The 26,599-nt window shown below is 34.1% G+C and overlaps 1 protein-coding gene across 4 annotated transcripts in view; it reads right to left on the reverse strand.

The window, feature by feature from the left end:
* The window catches only part of DIAPH2 (diaphanous related formin 2), a 781,302-nt gene that overhangs the window by 454,130 nt on the left and 300,573 nt on the right, over window positions 1-26,599 (reverse strand). The window lies entirely within an intron of this gene.

The following is a 26,599-nucleotide window of genomic DNA, read 5'->3' on the forward strand; positions in this document are numbered from 1 at the left end:
CACCCATTTGACATAATTAATGAACATCAGAGACGTGGTCTTTTGAGTTAGACTTGTCTCCTTCACCTTTTTTTTAGTACTATTTACTTTCTTTGAACAAACAAACAAACAAAACACACACACACACACACACACACACACACACATAATTATGCTGTATTCAGAAGGTAACCTTCTAGTTTGAAACAGTAAAAATGACTTGAAATGGTGAGGAGTGGAGATGACAGAGTGGTTTTAGCTCCCCATTACCCCCATTAGCCCTCCCCCAAATAAGCTATCCCAAAAAACAAAGTGAAAAACAATATGGCTGTCTGCTATGAAAATGAAGCTTTATGTCAAATCCTTAAACCCTTCCATTGTACTCATGTGTTGGTAGCTTAACTCCTCTAATATAACAATAGGGCTGTAGGTAATTGGACCATGAAAAAATTTGAGAAAAGACAATATTTTTTTCCAATCAAGTAGAGTGATATGCTCTTGCCTCCATACTCATGCTCCTAAACTTCAATCATTGAATCATATGGCCATAATTCTGCTGTTTCTTTATTACTTTTAAAATTATAACTTCATTTTCAGGCAATAATTATTTTTATTATTTTAATTTGTCTGATCTTTGTTAAGAAGGTCACAAATGAGTTATTGATTTTCTTTAGAGGAAAATCAACACACGACCACAGTATATTTTTGCTAAGCTATGTGTCCAAAGATGTCAGCATCTGGAAAACTTTCTAGACGTGTTACAGAATGCATCAGAATACTGCAAGTCCATTAAGAACCCCCTTTGTTTTAGCGGTGCAAAATACATGTAAATTAAATAAACTTACTAAAAACATAACAGATAAAATAAATTATCTGAATACCTAAAGTCCTAAGCATTACCAGTATGACCAATCTAACGCGATGCAGAGTTAGCAGGCTAGATAGTAATTACTTTGAAAATCATAATCTTATGACAGGTAACAAGTAGTTTGCCATGTTTACTCAACACTGTAGAGTTATTGCTACTACTGGAAGAAAAAATGACTTTTAATGTATTTCTTTTAAAATCATCAAAAATGTTACTCAAAGGATCTTTCTAAGAGCATAGCGTCTTTCCTATCCAATAATCAGCATTTTCATTTATTCTAATTTTCAAGCTACTTCCAGCTTAAGACAACTCTACATAAAGAAATGACAGTCTAAGAGTCATTCTCTTTGTAAATAAAAATAATTATCTAAATAGTATTAAAATTACTTCTAGAATCACTCAGTAATTTTGACTCAAAGCAATAGTCAAGAAAACTATCCTCGTCTCTCGGTATGTCTTAAACCTCACTATGGGAGACTGGTTAACCAAGCATATATAGAAAAAAAAATGCTATTGTACAAAGGATATATTAACAGACTGAAAACTAACAGACTCCTGACTAATCTAAGCATATATAATGCTCATTTTGTATGCCTTCATATTTTTACATTTTTTTTCATTAAAATGTATTTGAACCTCTCCTTTCTTTAAGTGAACAAGTTGTTTAAAATTAAGATTAGATGTCTGAAATATCTAAAGTTCACAGTTTTTTTTTTTTTTTGAGTCTTAATACATTTTCCTAGTATTATGCAATTTGGCTTTATCCTGGGTTCAAGAAATGGTAAAAATTCCATGAAAGGGCACTACTGTTCTGAGAATTACTAGAGCAAAGCTAGTTTAAAATAGCCCCTTAACCAGACAGGCTTTCAGAAACAATCAAGTTTTTGCCATGATCTGTAGATATTGACCAGTGGCTATTACTGCCTTTGGCTTTCTTGTCTTTAAAAGCATCCCTTACTAATCACAACCATGAGCTTAGACAGAGAATTTGAAGTGAAGCAATGGCATATCCAAACTTACCCAAATAGTATTAAAGACTTCATATACTAAAAATTCCCTGCATTCACAATGACTACAAAATGCCACTTGTCCTAAGATGCTTACATGTTTCTAATGCTTACAAACCTTAAATATTTCATAAGTTGATTTAAAAATGAACAATTCCATTTGAAGAATAGACATTTCTTCAAAGAAGACATACAATGACCAATAGGTATATAAAAATACTCTCAATATCACTAATCATCAGAGGAATGATGTCAAAACCAGAATAAGGTATCACCCCACAACTGTTAAGATGGTTATTATCAAAAAAACAAAAGAGTTGGTGAGGACGTGGAGAAACTGAAGCTCTTGTACACTGTTCATAGGAATATAAAATGGTGCAATCTCTCCATAAAATAATTATGGAGAGTCTTCAAATAATTAAAAATAGAATTACCATATGATCCAGCAACCCCACTTCTGGGCACATATCTAAAAGAACTGAAATCAGAATCTCAAAGAGAAACCTGCACCTCCATGTTTACTGTAGCATTATCCACAATAGCCAAGATATGGAAACAACCTAAGTGTCCATTAACAAATGAATGGATAAAGAAAATGTGATACATACACACATACACACACATAATGGAATATTATTCAGCCTTAAAATAGGAGGAAATCCCACCATATGCAACAACATGGATGAACCTGGAGGACATTATGTTAAGTGTAATAAGAGAGTCACAAGACAAATAGTGCATGATTCCACTTATATGAGGCATTTAAAATGTCACACTCATGAAAGCAAAGAGTAGAATGGTGGTTGCCAGGGGCTGGAGGATGGGGGAAATGGGGAGCTGCTATTCAAGTGAAATAAAGCTTCAGTTATGCAAGAATAAGTTCTAGAGATCTGTGGTACATTGTGCCCATAGTTAACAACACTATATTGTGCACTTGAAAGTCTGTTAAGAGGGTATATCTCATGTTAAATGTGCTTATAAAAAATAAAAATTAATTTAAAAACGTAAAAGTGTAGGATTCTATAATTCTTTGAAATTATTTGGCTGTGATTGAAGAGATTATAAGTCTCAACATAAAATCTTCAAGAACTAATTTTGTCATCAATGGCCCTATAGTCCTCAGGTTCATAATGAGACATCCTGTCAAATGTGATCTCTCCCCGTGCAAATGAAAAACCATATAGCCACTGGGTTTGATGCCAATGGATTAATATGAGTACATAAACTGGCACTGCTAATCGAGCAAATAATAATGGAACATTATAAAACACTGTAGGAAGATAATGATGTAATAATAAAGACATTCGTATTATTACTAAAGATATGTTAACATCAAGATAGTAATTATCTAAGATAAAATGCCAACTGAGTATTCTTATATTTCCTTTAATACATGGATTTTTGCATGCAATTATACTATAAATTTATTCCTTTACAACTGAGGGATGCTCATCGGCATAAATAAAGTAAACATGGTTATGTTCTTTCCTCAATCTAATTTAGTCAATGTTCAGAAATCTCCTATTAATTTACACTATTCCGGTGGATACATAGAACATGTGACAAGATATTTGTAATTTGTAGCAAATATTAAGATATTATAAATGAGTAACAGTGAATGATTCACATAATACAATTTTTAACTACTTTATCCAAAATTCCAGTGAGAAAGACTGATTCCTAAAGTCATCATCAACACCATTCATTCATTCAGTCATTCATCCAGTCAGCCAGCCAGCAAATACTTGTTGAACACCTACACTATGTGTTAGTCTAGATGAGTACACCATGCTACGCAAGACTGAAATGTCTACTTATACTCTTAAATAACATGGTCGTATATAAACTACTAATTATAGAAGCATCTTCAAAAGTTATCTAACATTTATAATTTCTTTATCAATAACAATATAGCTTAAATGAATACACGCATATCACTCAGCAAATTCTCTTTTTGTTATTGGAAGCCATAGTTCCACATTAGAGAACACTGTATCTCTGAATCAGCATCAACTAATGTTTCACAACATATGATAAGAAATATGGGGAGAAGTAAAAGTATGACACTTTCTATTAAGTGCACTATATACAAAGCCAGGGTAAATAAAGCTAATAATAGTAGCATTAAAACCAAATTGAAAATGCATACATATATGTAACTTCATGCATACATATATGTATATTCAACAAGTAAATACCCAACTCTTGTTTAAATATATCATACAAATATAAGAATTATGATCTCCCTACATAAAAACATATTTTATCCAGATGTATAGTTGAAGTAGGTGTTATTTTAACTTCAATTAATAATTCGATTTTAAAATGAGTGCAAATATGACGCGGCAGACAGGGAAAATCTACTATGACTCCTGTGTGCCATAACTGCAATGATCTTTCTGATTTAATTAATTTCCACTCTTTTTAAATCATGTTTATCCTTGCATTTCTGAAAATATCATGCAAACACAACAGAAAAATGGGCAAAAGAAAAAACATAATAATAATAATAACTACAACAATAACAACAGTGGTAGTAGTACTAGTAGTAGTAGCAGTAGTACCATCGCAATCATCACAACCACTACCAAAATCAACTTTTATTAAATATCTGCTCTGCACCAGGAAATAATTTAATTTTTGTATCACCTTATACAATAGGTATTATTATTGTCATTTTACATAGGAGCAAACTAATGAACAAAAAAATTGAGTCATTTGCCCAAGATCATAGAGCAAGGAACAAAAAGATGTTCAACCTCACCAGTAATCAGGGAAATACAAATGAAAACAATGAATGAAATACTATATCACAGTCATCAAATTGGAAATAATAAAAAAGTCTCATAATCCCAAGTATGGATGAGGAGGCAGAGAATTTGATTATACCAATAGTGGTAATAAAAATTAGGATAACCTTAAAATAAACATTTATTAATGTTTAATATATTTATGGTGTGCTTACCATAAGTATAACCCAGTCCTTCCACTTATAAGTCAAATGGTCAAGGAGACAAGGATATTCACTGTAGCAATGTTTATAATAGTACAAAATTTGGAAACAACCAACATGCTAGGGGGTATGGAATGAATAAACTGTGGGATATTAATATAATAAAATACAGCCCAGCATTTACAGTGACTATACTATAGCTAAATATTTCAACAAAGACAGATCCCAAATATAATGCTGAATGGAAAAATAAAAGTGGTGAAAAATGCCGCACGCAGTATAACAGCATTCAACTAAATAAAAAATAAAACAGATTAATCTTACATATTGTATTGCTTATAGATGAGTATATTTTATATATATATACATATATATATATGTATATATATATATGTTATATACGTATAGCAAAAGTATAAAAACAGAGAAGAGATATTCAAGGTGATACTGGAATTAGTAGACTCCTGGAAAATTCAACTTTATCTCTAATGTTTTACTTCTTCAAAGGCAAAAACTTGTAGTAAATATGACTAAATACCAATATTTGTTCACTCTGAGAGGCTGGTGTGCAGGTATTTGCTATATTAGCCTTTGCAAATTTCCATTTTTCTCAACATAGAAATAAAAATGATATTACTAAATTACATAAATATACCCATCCCTTTTTATAGTTTATAAATTGTTAGCCTTGGCAATCTCAAGGACCAAATGTAGATAGGAATCAGAGACAATAAGGAAGAGAATAATAAAAAACACAAGTAAAGGTTAATCAGTTTGGTAAACAAGCACAATTTTGTTTTCAATTGTTTTTGAATCCCTTTTGTGAGGAATGACACATTTGTTTACCAAACCGTGAGAGGAAAAGCTGATGCAATATGGAGTACAAGATTGCATGTCTGTCTCTTCTCACACACTGCATATTGCAGCTGTGGAACTTCCCCTCTCTGTGTTGCCTACAGCTGTGCACCAAGGCGTCTCACAGAGAGGTAGATTTCATTCTGACACCTGCATAATACCTGAAGCCATAGGCATGGCATTACCAGGAGTGTTCCCGAAGTTTACAGCACATTAAACAAGAGTAATGGTTCTAATGGTGGGAATCACACACACACACTTTGTAATGATTTCCTAATTAAGGAAGAAATCTTACTGGTTGTAGTTTAGACAAGAACCTCCCAAATCAGGCAGCGCATGCTATTGCAAATTAACATCTGCATAACTAATATACTTGTACACCTGTTCATTAAGCCAATTACTGAACACTGCTAAATGTCACCAGAACACTATGTCAAACAACGTGCAATAACTAATGTTGTATATTTTCAATTGGGCCTCGACAGCTCAGCGAACAATATATATTTTAGGAAGGACAAATAAAGTTGTCTTAGAGATTTTAGGGAGAATTTCCCTTGTTTGAAGTGATAACTTAAATACCAAAACTAAAGTATGATTCTAACCCCAACCTAGTAAGTGACAAATGAGGTTGTGGAAGTTCCTTCTGTTAACCTTTAACCTATGTGAAGTACCTTACTCAAGTTATACTTAATCCCTGTACCTGCAGGTTGACTCTGGCTTTGTAAGTATGGGCTGATGTTTATCTGCCCATCTCATGCATGCAAAGAACCCCCCATTATGTTAAATTTCCTAATTTATGTCACAAACCAATAAATCCAGCAATAAACCCCAAGGACTATGCATATCAAACAAAGAAGAGTACTAAGAAAAGCATAACATAGGATTTATGATGCTAAAACCCAATACCACTAGGCTAATAGATCGTTTCTTGTTAAGAATACAGTTTAGATATTCATCCTATCTGGGCTTTTCTTTTTTAATGCGGTATACCTCAGACTAGTACAATCCTGCACAAAATCTAGTTTAATGCAGAAGGCGGCAGTTAACCTTGCTGAGCAAGAATGAACAAAATAGTACCTCCAAAATATTTGTAGCCAGGGTATCAACAATGTAGGATTGTTTTCAGTCTGGGTCTCAGGTGTTACCTGAGCATGTCCAGAAGAAAGTCAGTATTTTAGATCTCCCCAAAGATTTATTCAAATAAAAGACCACTGGCAAACTACACATCTTCAAAGAAACTTCTCATTTTCTGAATGTTTCTACTGGATTGTCTAATAAGTGTCTCAGATTTAGCACATCCCAAACCAAACTCCTTATCTTACTCCCAATGCTGCTTTTCAGTCTTCTTCTCAACAAATGGCAACTCAATCCTAACTGTTCAAGAAAAAGAAATGAAGTCATCGTTGTCTCCTCTCTCACAGGCCACATCCCCACTCTCTGGCAAATCCAGTATTTTATCACTTCTCATCACCTCCACTTCTACCTAAGTGGTTGAAGCCACCATTACTTCTAGCCTCGGTTACTGAAGTAGCCTAATAAGCAGCCTCCATTCTACCTTTCTCCTTAACTCTATCCTGTCAATTAATTAACTAATGTTAGTCCTCTGTTCAAAACCCTCCAATGGCGTCCTGTTTTACTTAGAGTAAAAGCCAAAGTCTTTACAATAGCCTCAAATGCCCTACTTTGCAGTTACTGTCCCCTCCTTAGCTACTCTGACCTCATTTCCTACTACTTTCCTCTCATTCACTCTATTCCAGCCATACTAGCTTCCTTGCTTTTCTTCAAATATAGCAGAACAATTCTCACAGCAGAGCCTTTGCACTTGTTATATCATCCCCAGATCTTTCCTCACTTCTTCCAGATCTTGGTTCAATGTTACTTTCTCATAGAATCCTTTCCTGATGATGTGGTTCAAAACTGCAACTCCTCACTCTTGGCACTCCTTTGTCCCTTTGCCTCTTCATTTTTCTCCACAGCAATCATTACTATCCGAAATAATACATGTCTTATTGTCTATGCCTTCCACTCTGATGTAAGCTCTGTTAAAAAGAGGGATCTCGTGACTATTTTGTTCACTGTCATATGCTAGCACCTGGAATTGTGCCCGGGAAAGAACAGGCACTTCAATTATTTTGGCATTTTTCCTACATATATATTCTCATTTGTGCACAATGATGGATGTTTAAGATGTACTTCAGGTTGCAGCACAGAAATGTAGCTCAGGCTTCAAGTAGCATGATGAACAGACAGGAAGAACAAAATAACACACACCAAATGGTGGTCTGGTCATAGAGGCATATCAAAATATGTAAGTGAAATTCAAATAAGCAAAAATTTAGCCACGTACTTTTATGTTATGAGAAGTGGGGAGATTCACATGCCTAACAAATTCCATTTTCTTCACAATTGTATTATGTCTGATACTCATATTTCTTATCACTGTTATCAACATATTCACTTTCTTGTTCACCACTTATGATTTACAAAAGAAAGTCAAGTTGCAACAAAATATTAAAATACCTGCACAAACATTTCCTGTATAGACAAAAATAGGAATGCTACAAAAACAGAACTGTTGGTTGGTATACAGCACTATCATGTCTATAAAAATGCCTGAATTCATTGTATAAAAGGCAACTTAAGAGTTTCAATAAATTATAACATCTGCAAAGGATACACTGAAGTTGAAACATATAAAAGTCAAGGGCTACCTAGACATTATAAAAGCAAGTAGGCCTCCCCTGGAGAATTCTTAAACCAACTGGGGAGAACTGGAGAGGACTAGTTCCTACAAGACCAATTCAGGTATAGTACTCATACAATGGTTTCTGTAATTTTATTTCTATCCCTAGACTCCTATGACCTGGGAAAATATTGGGTATACATAATGATTAAGAGTATACATACAACCACTATCAGGCACTGCACTGGATGGACTTTCCTATTAACGATGCAAGGTAGATATTTGTATTGTTCTACTCTGGCTGCCACAACAAAATACCACAGACTGCGTGGCTCACACAAAAGACATTTTTTTACAGTTCTGAAGCCTGGGAAGTTCAAGATCAAGGTGCCGGCAAGGTAGGTTTTATGCTGAGCCCCATTCTCTTGGCTTCAGGTGGCCACCATTTGGCTTTGTGCTCACATGGCCTTTCCTTGGTGCATGTGCAGAGAAAGAGAAAGTAAGCCAGCTCTCTGGTGTCTCAAAAGGACACTAATCTTACTGGATCAGGGCTCGCATGTTTATGACCTCATCTAACCTTAATTACTTCTTAGAGGCCCCATTTCTAAATACAGCCACACTGGGGGGTAGGGCTTTAATATATAAGTTTGGGGAGACACAAACTTTCAGTCCATAATAGTATTGTTATTCCTATTTTACAAATAAGGAAACTGAGGTCCCCAGAAACTTGCAAAAGATTTCAGAGAAAAGTTAAATGGAAGAGCTGAGATTCAATCCCAGGCTGTTGGACCCCAAAGTCCATGCTCTTGTCACAAGGCTCTGCCATTCTTCATAGATAAGGAGATTCACAGTTGCCTCTCACATATTTATTACCAAATAGTTCAAGATAAGAGGGTTCAGTGGAGATGCTGAATATATCCCATGGTTTGAAATCTCTCTTAGAGTTCTTCCTTGTGGCCTAACCAAAATGTTTTGCTGTGCTTTCTAGAATACTAAATCAAAGCTGTGGTTTCTTTTACAATGCATGCTTGCTACCCTCACTTGCCTGAACTGGAATTCTGAGTTTAGTGGTAATTCCTACAAGAGGTGCTGGGTGTTATTTATTTTTTTAATTTTTGACAGGGGAAGGTGAAAAGGACTAGAGATGGAGTACCGGCTTAGGGTACATGTTCCTACATAATCCAGCCTTGTAAACTTTTTTTTTTTGTAACTTCTGAATGAAGGACTAGAGAGGCTTAGATATTATGTAAGGAACCCAAAGGTTCACAGAAGTCACCAGATTTCAAAAAAAAAAAAAAAGTTGTGCAGAGTGGAGCAACATGCTCACAAAAGGCTTGATAAGGAAGCTCAAGCCAAAAACATTAGCTTATGAGTCAGGATCACCTCCACCTCCACCTCTATAGGCCCTAGAAATGAACCAGGAGAGCCTCTGAAAAGCAGTTGAGGCACATTCTAGGAACTGTATTAAGTGGGAGTTCTGGACAGTCAATAATTTAGGCTTTGTAGGTCATATAGTCTCTGTTGCAACTCTTTTCAACTCTGGCATTGTCACGTGAAGGAATCCATAGACAATAAGTAACAAATGGGCATGGTGGCATTTGAATAGCACCTTATTCACAAAAATACGTTACAGGCTGGGTTTGCCTTCTGTAGTTTGCCAACCCCTGATATCATAGGTGCTCATTAAGTGTTCGGTCCCTTACCCCTTTCCTTTTGCAACTGAGGTCAATTTATTCTTGCTTCAACCTTTGGAAATGTTAAAAATTTACTTGCAAAATAGCAGCTAGAAATGCCTTACTATAATTGTTGATTGACAATTCTGTTTTTTTTTTTCAAACAGCGTTTGCATAATCAAACACATTTATACTCCTCATGCCTTTTAAATGTGTCAATCTTACAGGGATCAGCAATTTGATCCCAAAATGTAACTGTCTCCTATTTATTCCCCATATATTCTCATATGATTTTGTCATATGTCTACATGAAAAATGACTGAAAAAGCAAATCGGCCTTAATAAAATTATAAAATTAGTTTCTACCATCTCATCAATATCTGGGTAGAGTGAAATCTCATAAGGAGATACAATGTTTGGTAATGTTTCACTTAGGATACTTGGGTTTATGATAAGATGAAAATCTGAATTCTATAAAAAATATGCATAAATCAGACCTTTGAATTTCATGTAATATGGTTCCCTTACTTTATGCACATAAATATACTACTGAGTATTTCAATTTGGTTTGTTGCTGGCTGAGCTCAATGAGAAACAACCATAGTTACATCATCTCTTTTCCCCTTTCTGATTCCAACTGGTTTCAATTTTGTCTTTCAGCAGTAATTTTCTGAGTTCAGAAAACACATAAGTGCATTCTGTTGAAGGCAACTGAAGCATTAGAAAATTTTTGAGAAAGGAGGAGTACCTGAACTTTTTTTTTTTTTTAATTCAAGTTTAGTCTGCTAGTAACTTTCTATTTGAAAATGGTAAGCATCATTTGAGACTATTTTGGAAATGTGAAAAGACATGATAACAAAATTTGAGTAAACTTAAAGTTATTCTGTTTTTCGAACAGACTCATGACCCTCTTCTTGCCCAATCTAGCATCCTCTGTGTTGTACTATCAAGAATGTAGAATGTCTGACATTATCTCTCTGTGCTTCCCTATTCTCTCATCCACTTGTGATCTGGATTTAAACATACTCATAACTATGGAATCAAAATGTCAAAATCTCTATAGATAGAGACTTAAGGCCTATATGTCTTTTAAAAACTCTCCAGGGAATTCTGGATATTAGTAAGGTTTGGAACAACCACTCTAAGGCATATAACAACAGTCTAATTGCTCAATAAACACTAAATTGAAACGTGCAAATATTATCAACAGTAACCCATGGGAGTCCTGTTTGTAATTTCTTCTAAAGTTCAGGATCTAATGTTGAAGGCAACAGTTGGTCAACAACTGGGCTCATAGTATCAACAAGTAATGAGATGTTAAGAGAAAGTGAAGGATGCTTACGGCACACTCTGATTTTACAGTATTTATTTTTAAATCAATTATCGACTTGAGAGCAAAGATCTTGCTATATATTTCTATGATCTATCACTTTTCTAAGTATATAAAGTTTTAGGAATAAATAAGAATGAATTTTATGCATTAATTAAAACATATGAACATAATATATACTAAAATTAATAACAGGTACCATTGCCTCTCTCCCTTTTTATACATGCAGTTATCACAAGGCTAGAAGAGGGGAAAAAAACAAGGATTTGGCACTGAAAAGGAAAACAAAAGGTAGTTGAAGACAAATTCGTCTTTGCTGGATGTGAACATGCTCCTATTTTACTAAGTCACTGAAAACAACCAGAGCAGGTAAGGATCTGGAATATGCAAAAACAGGAGAAGACAAAATATTTTATTCTATAAAACCTGGAGTCTTTAAAAAAGGAAAAATTCATTCTAACCAAAATCCATAAGTGAGCTAAATAAAATGCTAAGCAAATATACCATAGCTTGGCTTCATTGTTTTTGCATACCATGTAGCCATTTTAAAACTTGTACTTAGACCAAAAGATCTCAAGAACCAAATTCTACTGAAAGTACAAATTTCTAAATAGAATACTCTATGTCAAAGTTAATTTCAGTTATGTTCCCAGCTAGTAGCATGTTTTTACAACCTGTACACAATGAGAATAATGATAACCTGAATTCAATATGTAAGCAATTTATCTAAGTAAATTAAGTCAACTTCTGTGAAATCTGTCCAATAAGTGCACTTTGTTCGATGTTGAGTCATTGATGACCATAACTGGGATGTGTGCGCGTGCGTGTGTGTGTGTTTCATTAAATATATCATAGTTAGGTGGCTTCGGTTTAACAATGAGCTTTCATGAGATACTATATTCTGAAAATGCCAGAAACAGTTTGGACTGTAAGCGTGTAAGAACTTTTTAAAAAGTACTTGGATGAGGGCCCAGCAATAAGAAACTGTCTCCTGTGAGAACTATCTTTTAATAATACTATATTCAGTGGTGTTGAGCATTTTTAATATAACTGCACAAGATATAATATAAAACAAGAATATAAGCCTAGTCATTTATTGTAGAATAATTGGTGATTGTCTATTGTGTACCTTTTATTAATTTTTGAGTCCAAGAGCTAGATGATCAAGGGTCCTGTTTTGTTCATAAAGGCATATATAAGATAAAGCAATGTTCAAGATTAAACATTAAATCTCAGGGCAAAACAACTCAAGTGCATTCTGAATGTATGGCTCCCCATATTCTCTGAAATCTGTAGAATGCAGATAGAGCTATTACCATACAAAGTAAAACACATCTCATAAAGATTAGAATGAAACCTGTATTATGTAAAAAAATTTAAAAATACCTCGAATTGAAGGCTTTACCGGAAACTTAAAAGAGAAGTAATAACCCAGGTAAGAAGCAGCTGCTAATAGTCTCAGACAGCAAATAAATTTGACTGGATCAGGACAGCAACCTGCTGACTCTTTTTCCTAGCAAACTATTTCACATCTGCTGTGCTCGCCATTAGGCTGGCCTTTACTTCACCTCGGCCTCTTCAGTCCCATCACTGTGGGTGCTCATTGTTGTTTTCCTCGTGGCTGCCACCAAAGCGTGCCTCTGCTTTTAGCCTAGAATGCTTTGAATCTGAACTTAAGCACTGATTATAACTATAGAGAAAGAGTAGGAAGTCAATACATAAAATTTGGAACAGATATGTTATAAAGAAATATAATCAAATTAAAAGCTTCAAATTGGCTAATAAGAAATGATAGATTCCTATTACTTACTGGAAAATCGTACTAAAATATCAGGTAAAAAACATGAACTCCAAAGTTGGGTTTGACAATATATGAAGAAGAACAAAAGAAACACTAATATATCTAGCTTTACACTTAGATCTCATGGAAATAAATCTGGTAAGACATACAAAAGGGCAGAAATTACATCTGATATCCAGTGCAGTATTTTTAAAATAACAAGGCACGCAAGATACAACAGGAGTAAGTGAATACAGAAAATGAAATGGTTACACTTATTTAAAATCACCTTTGAAGTTCTGCATTCAAAATATATGCATTTTAACATACTATAGGTATGACAGGAGTTATTATGGATACAGTTATTTTGTGTGCTTAATATAGATGAAAAGATTACAGGTTCTAATTTTAAGTGATTTTTGCCTATTGTCTACCTAGGACAAGTCTACCTAAAGATAGATAAGGTATGACGGGACTCCTGAATGACTGCAAAATGTCTTGAACTCACCTCCTTTCACATCTTTGCTGTCACATCTGTATCTATCTATTAAGACCCAAATAAAGTACCACTTTCTCTATGAACCTTCTCTAATTACCAGTATATTCTTTGCCTACCTACATCTCTGATAAGGTATTTTGCATATGCTGCCTTACTAAATTAAGGCTCATGTAGGCATCTTATTGCCTTCCCTAAGTTACAAGTTCATGGGGAAAACAACACATTTGGTACAACTTTGTTCCCATCCTCCGTCCCACTTACCACAGCATCTAAAATATGATACTCAAGAACTAGTATGTGAATAAAATATATAAACTATTAGAGTGGGAAAATGATGAGGGTGCAGAAAGAGAAATTAGAATTTGATGATCTTCTGTCTTCAAGGTGTAACAAAAGTCTAAGCAGTGACTGAACGGTGAGTGAGAAAGAATCCAAGACAGAAGATTAGACCCTGGAGGATGCCTGAAGACATGGACACAGAAGAACAGCCAGTTAGGAGGACAAAAAGAATAATCAAAAAGGTGTGAGAAACAGGAGCACACCGTCCCTACAGCGAGAAAGAAAAATGTTTCAATAAGAGAAAGGCTTTCATCAACAGTGTCACACAGCAGAAAGGTCAAGCATAGTCTAAGTCCTGCAAAAAAAAAAAAAATCCAGAAGAAAATAGGCCATTTCAGACCACATATAATTTCAAGAGAGCAGTGACAACAGAAGCCATATCACAGGATGTGAGGAAGGAGTGAATGGATACAGTGAGTAAAGACCACTTGAGAAGTTCAGTAGGAAAAATAACTTTATAGTATGGAGACAAAAACAATATGATTGAATCCCAGCTTTGTACAAGTTTGCCTATTATGAAAAGGCACCTGATTGTCAAATTCAAAAACAGTTTTTATTCCCAAAATGACTTCAGAACAAACCCAGCATACAATCACTTTACTGAACAAGATCAATAGAAACTGTGCAAAAGAGATTATACTGTTCAGCGATCCATGTTGCATCAATATCTATAATGGAATGAGACAAGGTGATACAGTGGCCCAAAGCTTCCTGGAATTGCTCATTAACGAAATCAACCAGGAAAAGAAAGTCCGCATAGTGAGTAAGCAAGTACCACGCCCTCTTTTTACTGATGACAAAATAGTATTTTCCAGTTTTATAGGAATGAAAAAGTAGTATGTAGCAATACCAACCAAACTAGGCACAAAATTATTGTTTAGAGAACTAAATGTTTATACAACAAGCACGGTCCATAGGGCCCCATCAACATCTATGGCAAAGAAACACAACGACTCCATCTATGTGAGTCAACATATGGATAAAATTGGTATGTTAAATGGTAAATGCTCCAGAAGTAGCAGCCTATGCCATTTTTATTAGAATACAAAAGTTACTGAATAACAACAAGCTGCTGATGAAGATTAGAACACTACTTAATTCTATCCTATCGGGGTTAAACTAAAATATGAAGTATTTATCTACAACATTAGCTGAAGGAAATAAACTGGCTGTCACCCAATCACCCATGGTGTCAAATCTGATCATATGCAGAACTAATGGCAATATTAAAGCTTCCCTCTACACCAAGTACAGATGGACCAGTTAGGTGGCCTACCAACAAGACAGCAGGTGGCTTTCTCAACTTACTGACTTCATCTGTAATCTTATTAAGGGAAAATATTCAAAGAAAAGAATAAAATTTGCTGGGTCAATTTAGTGACAAATGCATGCTATCTCAAACAATTTCAATGCACCATAATTAAATAAATAGTTAAGTTCCTCGCAGAGGGCAAGGTGTCAACCTGGGAATTGAAAGAGTTTCAGGAAATACTCCCTGCCTTAAAAAATTTATGATACCCAACATGATTGCCAAATTAACATTTCAATTAAATTTTTGTTTTAAGTTTTATTTAAAAGGCAATTGCTTATAACCTCCTATGTATCTGCATGCCATGCATGAATTATCATTTAGTAATAACATCCAAAGAAAATAAAAAATTTAATTTACTTTCTAAAATCGGTTGTTATTAATGATGATGATTATGTTATCTCTTATTAAAGGAGTGCCTTAGATTGCATATCTCCATCTCTTAATTATCATAACAACTCTTCAAGGTAAATATCCCATTTTTCCTACTGAAAAATCTAGCCTCAGGGCAGCAAAGTAACTTTGTCTGTCTAACAAACGATACTTCTGGGATTCAAACTCAAAGCAGTAAAGCTTTCGAGTCCATACTTCCACCACTACGGCAAGCTGCCTGTCTTAGCATGTTTGCCTATCACTTCATTAAGTGAACTATCATGTATAAAACATGAAGCAGAGTGACTGGCACTTAGGAACCTGGATAAATGCCAATTCCTATTCAATGCCCCCCAGTAATCATTTTACAAATACTGTGCATATGCAGTCTAACCAAGTGAATTATACAAGAAACGGGGTTCTGTAAAGTCATAGGTAAGCATATCAGACAAATCAAACTCTATCACTAAAGATGATGAAGGAAAAATCTTGTTTAACAAAAATAACAGAATCGATGAGTATGTCCACTGATATATTTTATGGTAATTAAAGCATGATGTACTGACTTAACTGTTTCTCAAAGGCAAGGATGATTATTTGCTGACAGTTTTCTGGATTAGCTTTCTAATGCATATGGTCATTATCAGGTTGAAAATAAAGAATCTCTATGAATTTTGCTTAAATAACTCCAGTAATTTATATTCACATCCAGTAATTTATAATCCACAATAAAAACACGTGCTCAAAAGATAATATAAAACCTAGCCTTCTATACAAAGTGGAATAAAATTTCCCTGGCATAAAATATCTTTGAGAATGAGTTACCGCTTGGCAAAATAAAGAGTATTAAAATAATAACAAAAAACCTGTCAAGTACAATAAGAGAGAAGACATTGCATTTTCAGTAGTTATTAAATGCTAGAGTTTACCACCACATAAAGGCTCTTACAGCTACATCCTCAATACTTGGCCACATTAAAACCTTTTAAAGCATGTAATCAATGAAACTGAAATGTATAAACACACATAATAAAAAACAAAACTACTTCAAGCTGATCACTTGAAAAATAAGAGCACCATTCTATTAGATGTGATATGAATCAAGAAGTGTATGTTCTTTGTTTTCTTCACCCCTTCCTAGAAATTGCTTTGATCTGAAATTATTTAACAGCAGATATGGGTGATCTTGCTACCTTCCAAATCTATATTAATATATGTGTGTTACATATATACCCATAATATCATATACCTTCACATAGGAAAGTACTGATACAGGCCTTCCCTCGACCTTCAGATTCATAAACTCTATTTCTTACCTCTTCCACAGGACCTTCAAATAAAGGTGCTCCAACGAGAATTCACATCTAGTCATGTGAAAAGTGGTCTGTTCTCTACATTGGTTAAAGATAGATAGATAGATAGATAGATAGATAGATAGATAGATAGATAGATAGACAGACAGATCGATCGATCAAGTAAAAAACCATCAAGTTATCTTTGACTATTCTGTCCTTAAGCCTGCCTGACTGTGGAAAATTCTGCATCCATTTCTACTGCTTTCTTTAGAGCCTTCAAGAATTATTGCATAGACCATTCATTCATTCATCCATTCATTTATTCTACAGCTATGTACTGTAGTAGGCAATGTGAATGCAAAAATGATTAAAGTACAACCTCTCTCATGAGAGAGAACAGAACAATAATTACAACAATGTATTAAGATGTATGTAAAAGCTATGAATTTACAGTAGTCTCCTGGATTTTTGTTTTGCAGTTTTTTCACTCCAATTTCTTCTACCTATTCATTACTGGGATTGCCTTTTAAAAATATTATTATGTTTTAATTATACTTAATTTTTTCCACTACCTATAGGATTAAGCTTAAGTAATAAGCATGGCATCCAGGGCCTTTCAAAACTCGGCTGGAAATTAAAGTCATAGCCCCCAGGTATCCCAATGCTCCAACCACATCGGAATACTACCATTCCTGAAAAAAGTCAAAAAATCCCAAGCTTATATGTCTTTGCTGAAAGCTCTTTATATCCCACTCCTTCTCAGCGTGAAAACATTTGGCTGGGCTAAAATACCATCTCCTCTGGGATGCCTTCCTGAACTCTTCCAAGCAGAATTACTTTCTCCTCTGGTCCTCTACAGCTTTTGTTCCTAGCATGGATGTGGCACTGAATCTACTGCATTACCATTAATTTAGATACCTAGCTCCACAATTAAATGTAAGATTCTTAAAGCCATTAGCCATATTTGGATCACCAGAAACTAGTAACAATTTGGTACATAATAGGCATTGAAAAAACAATGTCTGTTGAATTGAATGAAAGTACTATATTGCCAAACTATAAAAAAATTTTAAATTCTATGCATTAGAAATTAAAATGTATTCTAATTTAACAAATTCCAAGCCACTTTTACATACTTATTGGGCGCCAACCTTTATATCCATAATTAAATTGTCACAGTCATTCATTGCTTCATACTGCATTTAATAATGGTGATTCTAATGATTGATTTATGTTTTCTATTTCTATCACTAGCATGAAACTTAACAGCTGGCATGTATTTCCCTGGTAAAACCCATTATTAGTGGCAGATAACAACTAAGATTTTCTCCTCGTAAAATCCCAGTGTCAAGTCACTCACTTTACATGATAAGCAGTGAGTGCTTCTAGAGCCTGAAGCAACTGTATGCAGGCAGCTTTCACTTCAATGCCCTCCAGTCCTGAGCGGAAAAATCAGAAACCACACACATCTACACAAAAGCCCATGTGCATTCATTAGTAAGGGCCCATTACTAAGACACTACTCTGTGTACACTGTATTGATTTTTTTTCTGGTCCTCTCCCTACACACTCTTTAAAAATTTCTTTTGTGAATGGGGAGAGAGGGAGATCTGTGAAGGAGAAACTAGAAATTATAACTATTGACCAAACGTACTTCTTGCTTGTGAAATCACCTATTGAATCACTCTGCTTCTTCAACAGGTAGCTATAATAATTTTCTCTGTTCTAAAAGTGAATATTAGTAACTAAGTTGGATTAGAAAAAGACTGTGCACCATGATTTCTGTATTCCAGTACCAATGCCTCATGTTTAGAAAACTGCAACATAAGAATAAAGTCATTTTGAGATGTACCGTGCCCACATAAAAATAAGTCACCTGAGCAGCTGTTTCTGAAAATATGGTAGAATATATACCTTGACTTACACATCTCCCACTTAAAAGAACTAAATGTAATATTTTGTGATGGCTTAGGTGCATTTCATTGGTTTTCTGTAATAAATATTTTTTAAAATGATTCAGAATGCACTGATAATCTGATTAAGAAAGTAAGGAATACCCGGAGGCCAAAAACTAAGTGAAAGACAAGCTCATCAGTAAAGCCAGCTTTGACCTTGAGTGAATTTGCTAAACCCAGATGAACATGAGCTTCAGTTTTCAAGGCCTCAAGTATGGGGGAATGGAAACCAAGTTCAGGGCCTGATCAAAGTGAGAAGACTAATAGCAAATGGCTCTATACACACCAGCGGACTACAATTCAGTTTAGCAGTAAATTTAAAATAAACTTACCCATGTCCCAAGATGCCTGAGAAGAAAATTGCCCATATCAAACTTTGGTGCTAAATGGAGAGTTAAAAATCTTCTCGGAGAATTCTTAGTCAAAAGCCAGTCCTCATACAGCCAGGATTCATACTTCCTCAAGAGTCTAAAAAAACCTTAAGCCAAAATTTTGACACAATCCTAGGTTGGTAGCAACCTATCAAATGCAAACATTTATCCTTTGAAGAATATTAACCTGTACACGAGGCCTTAAAAGTACAAGAAACAATAAGTATGTTTAATATGTTTAACAAAATAAAAAAAAAATTGAAATTACTGATAAAAAGGAAGATACTATTACAATGTCTAAGAAAATCTAGGAAAGAACCAAATAAAATTTCTTAAATTTATTTTTAAAAGGTAATCATTAAAATTTTAAAATTCAGGGGGTGTGTTTAGCAGTAGAAGAAAGAGAGCTTAAGGGAGATTCATGAAGTAGAAGATATGGCTGAAGAAAATTCCCAGAATGTATCAGAAATAAGTAGAAAATGTGAAAGAGAAGTTAAAGAGGAATGCAGTATAGAGTGACATGGTGAAATTTCTATAATCTAATTTCCAGAAGTTCAGAAAAGAGAAAATGGGGCAGAGGTAATATTTAAGGAGATAATGGTTGATAATTTTCCAGTATTCCCGAATGACACAAATATACAGATTTGAGAAGCTCAAAAATCCCCATGTAGGATAAATAAAAAGAAATCAACACCTAAACTTAGTGATACAAACTCTTTCATATCAAAGGTAAACAGATGTACTTAGATGAAATACATGGAAAAGACATTACCTTAAAAAGAACGAATATAGAGTGAGAGTTAACTTATCAACAAAAAAAGCCAAAATTGGAGAATAATATCTTCAATAGATTGAAAGGAAATAAGTACCTAGAATACATAAAGGCATTTTCAAAACAAAAAACACACAAAACCTGGAAGTTTGCCCCCAAGAGACCCTCAATAAAAGAAAATTTCAAGGTTGTACTTCAACAAAGGAAAATGATTACAGAAAGAAGTTCAAAAATAGAGGCAGGCACGTTGACCAAAGAACGAAAAAGAAGACATGGGCAAATCTAAACAAATAATGAATTCATAAAACAATTATAATAACTATTTTTGTTGATGATGTGCATATCCTATGCCCCAGCAATACACTTCACTACCAGGAATACACTTTGAAATAATTTCTGCATAAGACTAGACTAGATGCCTATTGGATAGTTCTTCCTGGAAGCTGATAACTGGCAACTCAAACTCATGGTTGTCAAAATCCACCTTGCTCTGAGTCCATTCTTCTTGCTTAACCTTCCCCAATTATGTTAAAAGTACTGCCATTTCCCCAGCCACATATTCTTAAAATTCCAGAATCTTTAACTCTTCTCTATTCCCTATTATGCAGCAATAATAAGTTCTCTAGTCCTTGAGATTCTAACTTAAAGGCACCATTTTTATTCATGTCCTCAGGCCCTCTCACTTCACGAGGCTCTACTAAACTACCTTAAAAAGCTTTGCTCATGTCAGTCTTCTAAGATCCCTCAATGCTTCCAAATTTCTTATCAATTAAAGTCTGCATTTCTTAGTCTAATATTTGAAGGCCCTTGTAATCTAGTTTAAACATACCTTTCTAATACCATTTTCTGCCATTTCCTCTGAAGTTACACCCCTCCATCTCTAACATGAACTCTGCAGTCTAGCCACATGTTACATACCTGCTATTGCCTGGGGAAACTGGCATTATAAGCTCCAGGTTTTCTAACATACAATTAATTCCACAAACATTTTTTCCCCTTCTCAGGCGCATTAGTAAATACCTGAATCTCATTCATCCTCAAAGGCCCAGCTAAACTGCCTCCACTTTCAAGGTGTCTTTCACTATCTTCCCTTCCCTCCTTCCCTTAACCCATTAAAACTGGCACCACTTCATCTCAGTCTCAACGATAGGACTTTTATATGTTTGAGATATTCTTATTAGTTGTGTGCATGCCTTATTCTTGAACATTAAGTTCTTAAATATAAGGGTCCAAGTCTAACTTAGCCATTTTTGTAGATCTCACAATATTTACTTAGCAAAGTAGCTTTCATGTAGTTCAATAAATACTGTTTGAATTAGCAAATAAATGGGCTTTAACAAGTACATATTTAGTCATCACTATATTGAAGGCCTATAAACTGAATCATGAGCATCCCAAATCCTTGTTCATCAATTTTTACTTTTAATCAAAGTAGCTAATGAGGTAAATAATAAAAAATCAGGTTGACCTACATTCTTCACAGACTATCTCATCTCAGAAGAAATAGGGAAAACTGTACTTCTCTAGCCCAGATAGGTGATTTTAATATAGAAATGAGCTATAGAAATGAGTCTGGCTGCAGTTTTCATGTTCCTTCTTGAAGGTAAACTATTGGACTAATGATAGAAACCCTACATTATCCTTAAAAATATATTCAGTTATTTAATAGGAATGTCCATCTAATTCAAAGGTTATGGTAGATATATACCCCACTAAGCTGTTACAATACCTTTGGTGGTTAGGGGACCAAAAAAATAAATAAATAAAACCAAGAAACAAAGACAGTTACATACCACCAAGATGAAAAAGATATAAACATTATCTGAAATGCTAAACCAGAGGACAAATATCTGTCTCTAGATGTATTTGAGAATACTTGAAATTCCAGATTCTATAAACATCTGCTAAACATATCCCCCAAACCTACCAAGCCAGCAGCTGTGTGATCTATTCACGTATTCCCAATACCACCTGGAAAACTGCAAATTGTACAGCCTATTTGTAAAAAAATAAATAAATAAATGTCTCCGCTGAATTTCCACTCTCCCTGTATCATAAAAGTTAATAACCCTGCCAAGGGAAATTGTACAATTAAGAATTAAAATTTTAATGACTTAAATATTCTAATCAGTCTTTGATATCATCTTAATTATATGATAGATGGCCAGAAAGGAAGAAATGTGATTTGCTGCAAAAAATTAAAGTCTTTTTAAATCAATGATAAAAATGAGAATGAAAACATACTTAGCATTCATATTGTTCTAAGCATTATTACATAGGACCTAAAACTAAATAGAGTGTTTTAAAAATTTATTGAAATTGATACTTTAAAAAAAAATCATTCTATATACCTACAAACCATGTTACTTATCTCCTTCATGTCGCATGACTGTAAATTCAAAACACAATATTCTACCTAATCTGATTTAAATTCAGCAAGTAACACTACTCAGAGTAATGAATGCACAGCTAATCACTGAGACAGTGTAAAAAATAAAATAGAAATAAATGCCAAGTTTTCCAAAGATGAGACAAATCAAAGAAAAAGTACTACAAAAAATCATAAATCAGATGGACATATTAAATAGGATCCTGAGGCAATGATCTAGTTTAATGTAACAGTCAAAGAGCATAACAAAGTTCTATTCCCTTAAGCTAAGTGAACATCTTTGTGTGGTTTCACAAAATGGACACATTTGAATAAAGTCCAAAGATGACTCCAGTTTCAATGTGAATAAGAGCATTTCCTTTCCAAAAAGGGTAAAAACAACGACAACAAACAAACGTGTTTCAATTATATGGAAGTCGTTGACATCTCATGCAAGTTAGGTCAATTTAAAATAAATTATTTTAACACACTCTCATAATTATGCTACTACTACTTAATGAACCAAGTAAGCATACATGATTATTCATAAAGCAAGAGGCAATAAAAGGAAAGGATGAATGAAAAAGTAGTGGGGAAATATCCAACTCAGACATGTCAAGAAAATGTTTCAAAGAGCAAGTACTTGATTATCACTGTCACGGTAAAGCGGGTAAAGGTACACCATCAATTCCAAGTTATGTTTCAGAGAAAACTTATTAGCTTAATAACTAGGAATTTTAGAAAAAAATATTTTGAGAAAAAAGAGGTAAGAGGTATGTATATCTGTTTTCACTACCAGATAAGGCACTGATAATAGAAGAAAAACATCAAATGCCATTATGTTATAAACCTCAAGTTGTGACTTTATGCCTTAACGACCTAATGAGTAATGCACCTGACAAGTTGATCTAATGCAGCTTGTTGAGGAGAGAGCATACTCTACTACAGGTTCATTGGAAACACCAGTAATTCAAACAACAATTAAAAAAATTAGCTCCCTGCACATTGCCCTGCATATGTCTTGAGTGTAATAAAAAGTATCTAAGTGTGTTAACCGGGTTTCTGTTGCTGTAGCTGCATGTATGCTGACTTCTTAAGGTCAATTATTAAACAATGCAAGAGTAAAAGGAAAAAATTTAGAAGCTTAAAAGAAAAGGAATTAAAGAAACAGGGCAATTTCCAAAAATGAAGTAGAACATTAAATGTAGGAGGAGTTTTAAACTGACTTTTGAATTGAATTATTTGATTCATTGAATGTGTAGCAGTTAGTCTCACCAAATGTTACTTCCCAACTACTACAAAAATATATTTTAAAAAGTCAAAGAACTATTTACACATAGAGCAAACTCTATTAAACCCCATAATCTGGGAGATTTCTAAAAGTGATAATATAAACTAATTCAAGAAGATTTTCGTCCATCCACAGTACTGCATGGTAGATTATTAAAGCTATTGTTTAACTGTAACCTTTTGAGGTAGAAGTAGATTCTGTTTTCTCACTAAAATCTCTGCTCTAATTCTGTTTGATATTTTAATTTCTTGTTTAATTAGCTGAATCACAGAAGCAACTCAAATATGGTCATTACATAAGTTGGCAGTATTTTCTTCATATTAGGACAGGTAAGTATTTGGTACTTCCTCACCTTATACACTATTATTTTTAAAAAAATTAAATCTATTAATTACAATTAAGCTACCACATGTGGGTTTGAAATCATCTTACAACTCTATCACACCAATAAGACATATGTAAAAGTGAAATCCCATGACTTGACTAAAAATGTCATATTCTAATTACATTTTTAATGCTTTGCATTCTGTTAAATTGAAAGTAACTTGTCTTTGCTTGCATTCCAGTAACTACGAACACACACCAAATATCTAGTTGTTGGTCTGTCATACAATTCCTCACTAAAAGGAACCCAGTTCCTGAGAGAAATAGCTGATCTCAGGGCTATGAAAGGGCAGGTACAACATAAAACTAAAATGTCTTTATAGCGGAAAGCGAGTTAATGCTAAAAATAGGAAGAGGAGGTATGTCTCAAGAATAGCTTGAGGGAGCTCTCTCTGACCAAATCTGGTAAAAACTGAGCACCAAAATAATTCAGCACAGTAATGAGCTATAAATAACTGAAAAATAGGAATTAATCGGTCCATTGTGATAATTCATCAATAAGTAGAAAGAGCAATAGATCAATCAATTGATGAGAAAAGAGAGGTCTTACAGTAGATAGATGCTGAGTGCCAACTGCGTTGAGGGAGGACTGGAACTGGAAAATCATCATTTTACAACCACTATAGTAAGTATTAGATAACCTAGAGAAACATTTTGATGAGAAGCAGGATATCTGCATGGTCTTAAAGTGTCTCCCTACACATTGCTTATTAATTTCTAGGGGAAAATAGTGACGACATATTGGAGAAATTGTATAATACCTTGATCAGGTGATAAAAACTAGCATCGTCGATGGGGGGCAGACAGATATTGTGGACCTCCAGATGTGAAACCTGATACAGCATCACTCATGTATAATCCTAGCCAAGAATGCATATCCTGAATCTAATCAGGAGATTCAGGATATGCATTCTTGAGGAGACGTTAGACATACACAAGATAAAAAACATTCTATTAAAGGAGATTTATATTGTTCAAAAATATTCATGTCATAAAAGACAAAGAATGACTGTGGAAATGTTCCAGATTAAGGAAAGCTGAAGAAGAAATGAAGCCAGAGATGGAGATGGGTGCGGGGGTAGTAAGATAGAGGCGGGAAGGAGGAGAGGGGGAAGGGGAGAGGGGAAGAAAGGGTAAGGAGGAGAGAGGGAGAGAGAGAGAGAATGAATCTCTGTGTGTGTGTGTGTGTGTGTGTGTGTGTGGGCATGGGGGGTGGGGAGGAATGAATGGTGTCAAAAGTAGGTGAATATGAATATGGATAAAGGATATATACAAGTGTTTTTTGCAGTATTCTTATTCTTACAGTCTATAAATTTGAATGATTTCCAAATAAAAATTTAAAATATAATTCTCTTCTTAATTTTTCTCAGTTTACTACTTTATGCATTATCCTTTAAAGAAAATTATTTGAATGACTGTTTAAATGATATTACAAAATAAGAGGAAAACCAGAAGCATTAAATCACACCATCACTAATAGTTTGGAATATCAAGGGGGTAGAAATATACATAGTATATATTTATATTTGTCTACACTGAAATATAAGATACAAATATTTTAAATATTTCTAATTTATTTTCTTAGAATCACAGAACAGAATCAGATGATCCTTTAAAAATATCTTAATACAACCTCCTAATTTTTCTACATATAGAACTGAGGTCACACAGTCACAGAGAACCAAAACTAAAACACCAGAACTCCTCTTGAGCCTCTTTATCTTTCAAAATACATATACTTGGCTAACGTGATGAATCTTAAATATTTCAAGTAAATCCTTTATGTATTTTTCCTATGAAACAGGTTAGAAAGCATATCTTATCTCTGAAATGGTTATAACTGTTATATATTTGATGTGCTTATTTTAAAATAGTTTGCAATTATATTCCTTTCTTTACAACCTGCTTTTTTAGATAAAAGGTACTATGTAAACCTAAATGATTAATCTAAGCTTCAAAAATTCATTAAAATCATAGCTAGTTATCACTAATGCCATTCCACTTAAACTGTAATCATTAAATATACCATCTGAACGAGATAAACACAATGGAATCCATTTTCATTGGGCTACATCTAACAATGCATGAAGTGATTTTCACTCAGTCATAGGTTTATAAGGTAATTGGTTTTCCAATATTTAATTTCCATACTATCCTTGTAAGATAAATAGGTAGTAGCTAGCATAATCCAGATATACGATTTTTTCCATCTTATCTTCAGATCTCTTAATCACTCCCCCTCATTTTCTGAGGACATTAGCAACTGACTCGATCTTTTTGTCCACTTACTTTCTGTTGTTGCCTTCACTGACTTCATCACCCATATCCATGACCTATCTGGCCTTTCAAATTTCTTGTGCTTCTTCATTTCTATCTTTTCCTGAATTCAGCCATAGCCATATTCAATCTCATGGTCATACCACAGTCACCAAAAATAACTTTCCAAATCCCAGTTCACTCACAATATCTGATGACCTTGTCTCTTATAGTTCCATCTTAATTGAGCAAGTAATCCT

Source organism: Pteropus alecto, unplaced genomic scaffold (genome assembly GCF_000325575.1).
Source record: "Pteropus alecto unplaced genomic scaffold, ASM32557v1 scaffold182, whole genome shotgun sequence".
Lineage (NCBI taxonomy): Eukaryota > Metazoa > Chordata > Mammalia > Chiroptera > Pteropodidae > Pteropus > Pteropus alecto.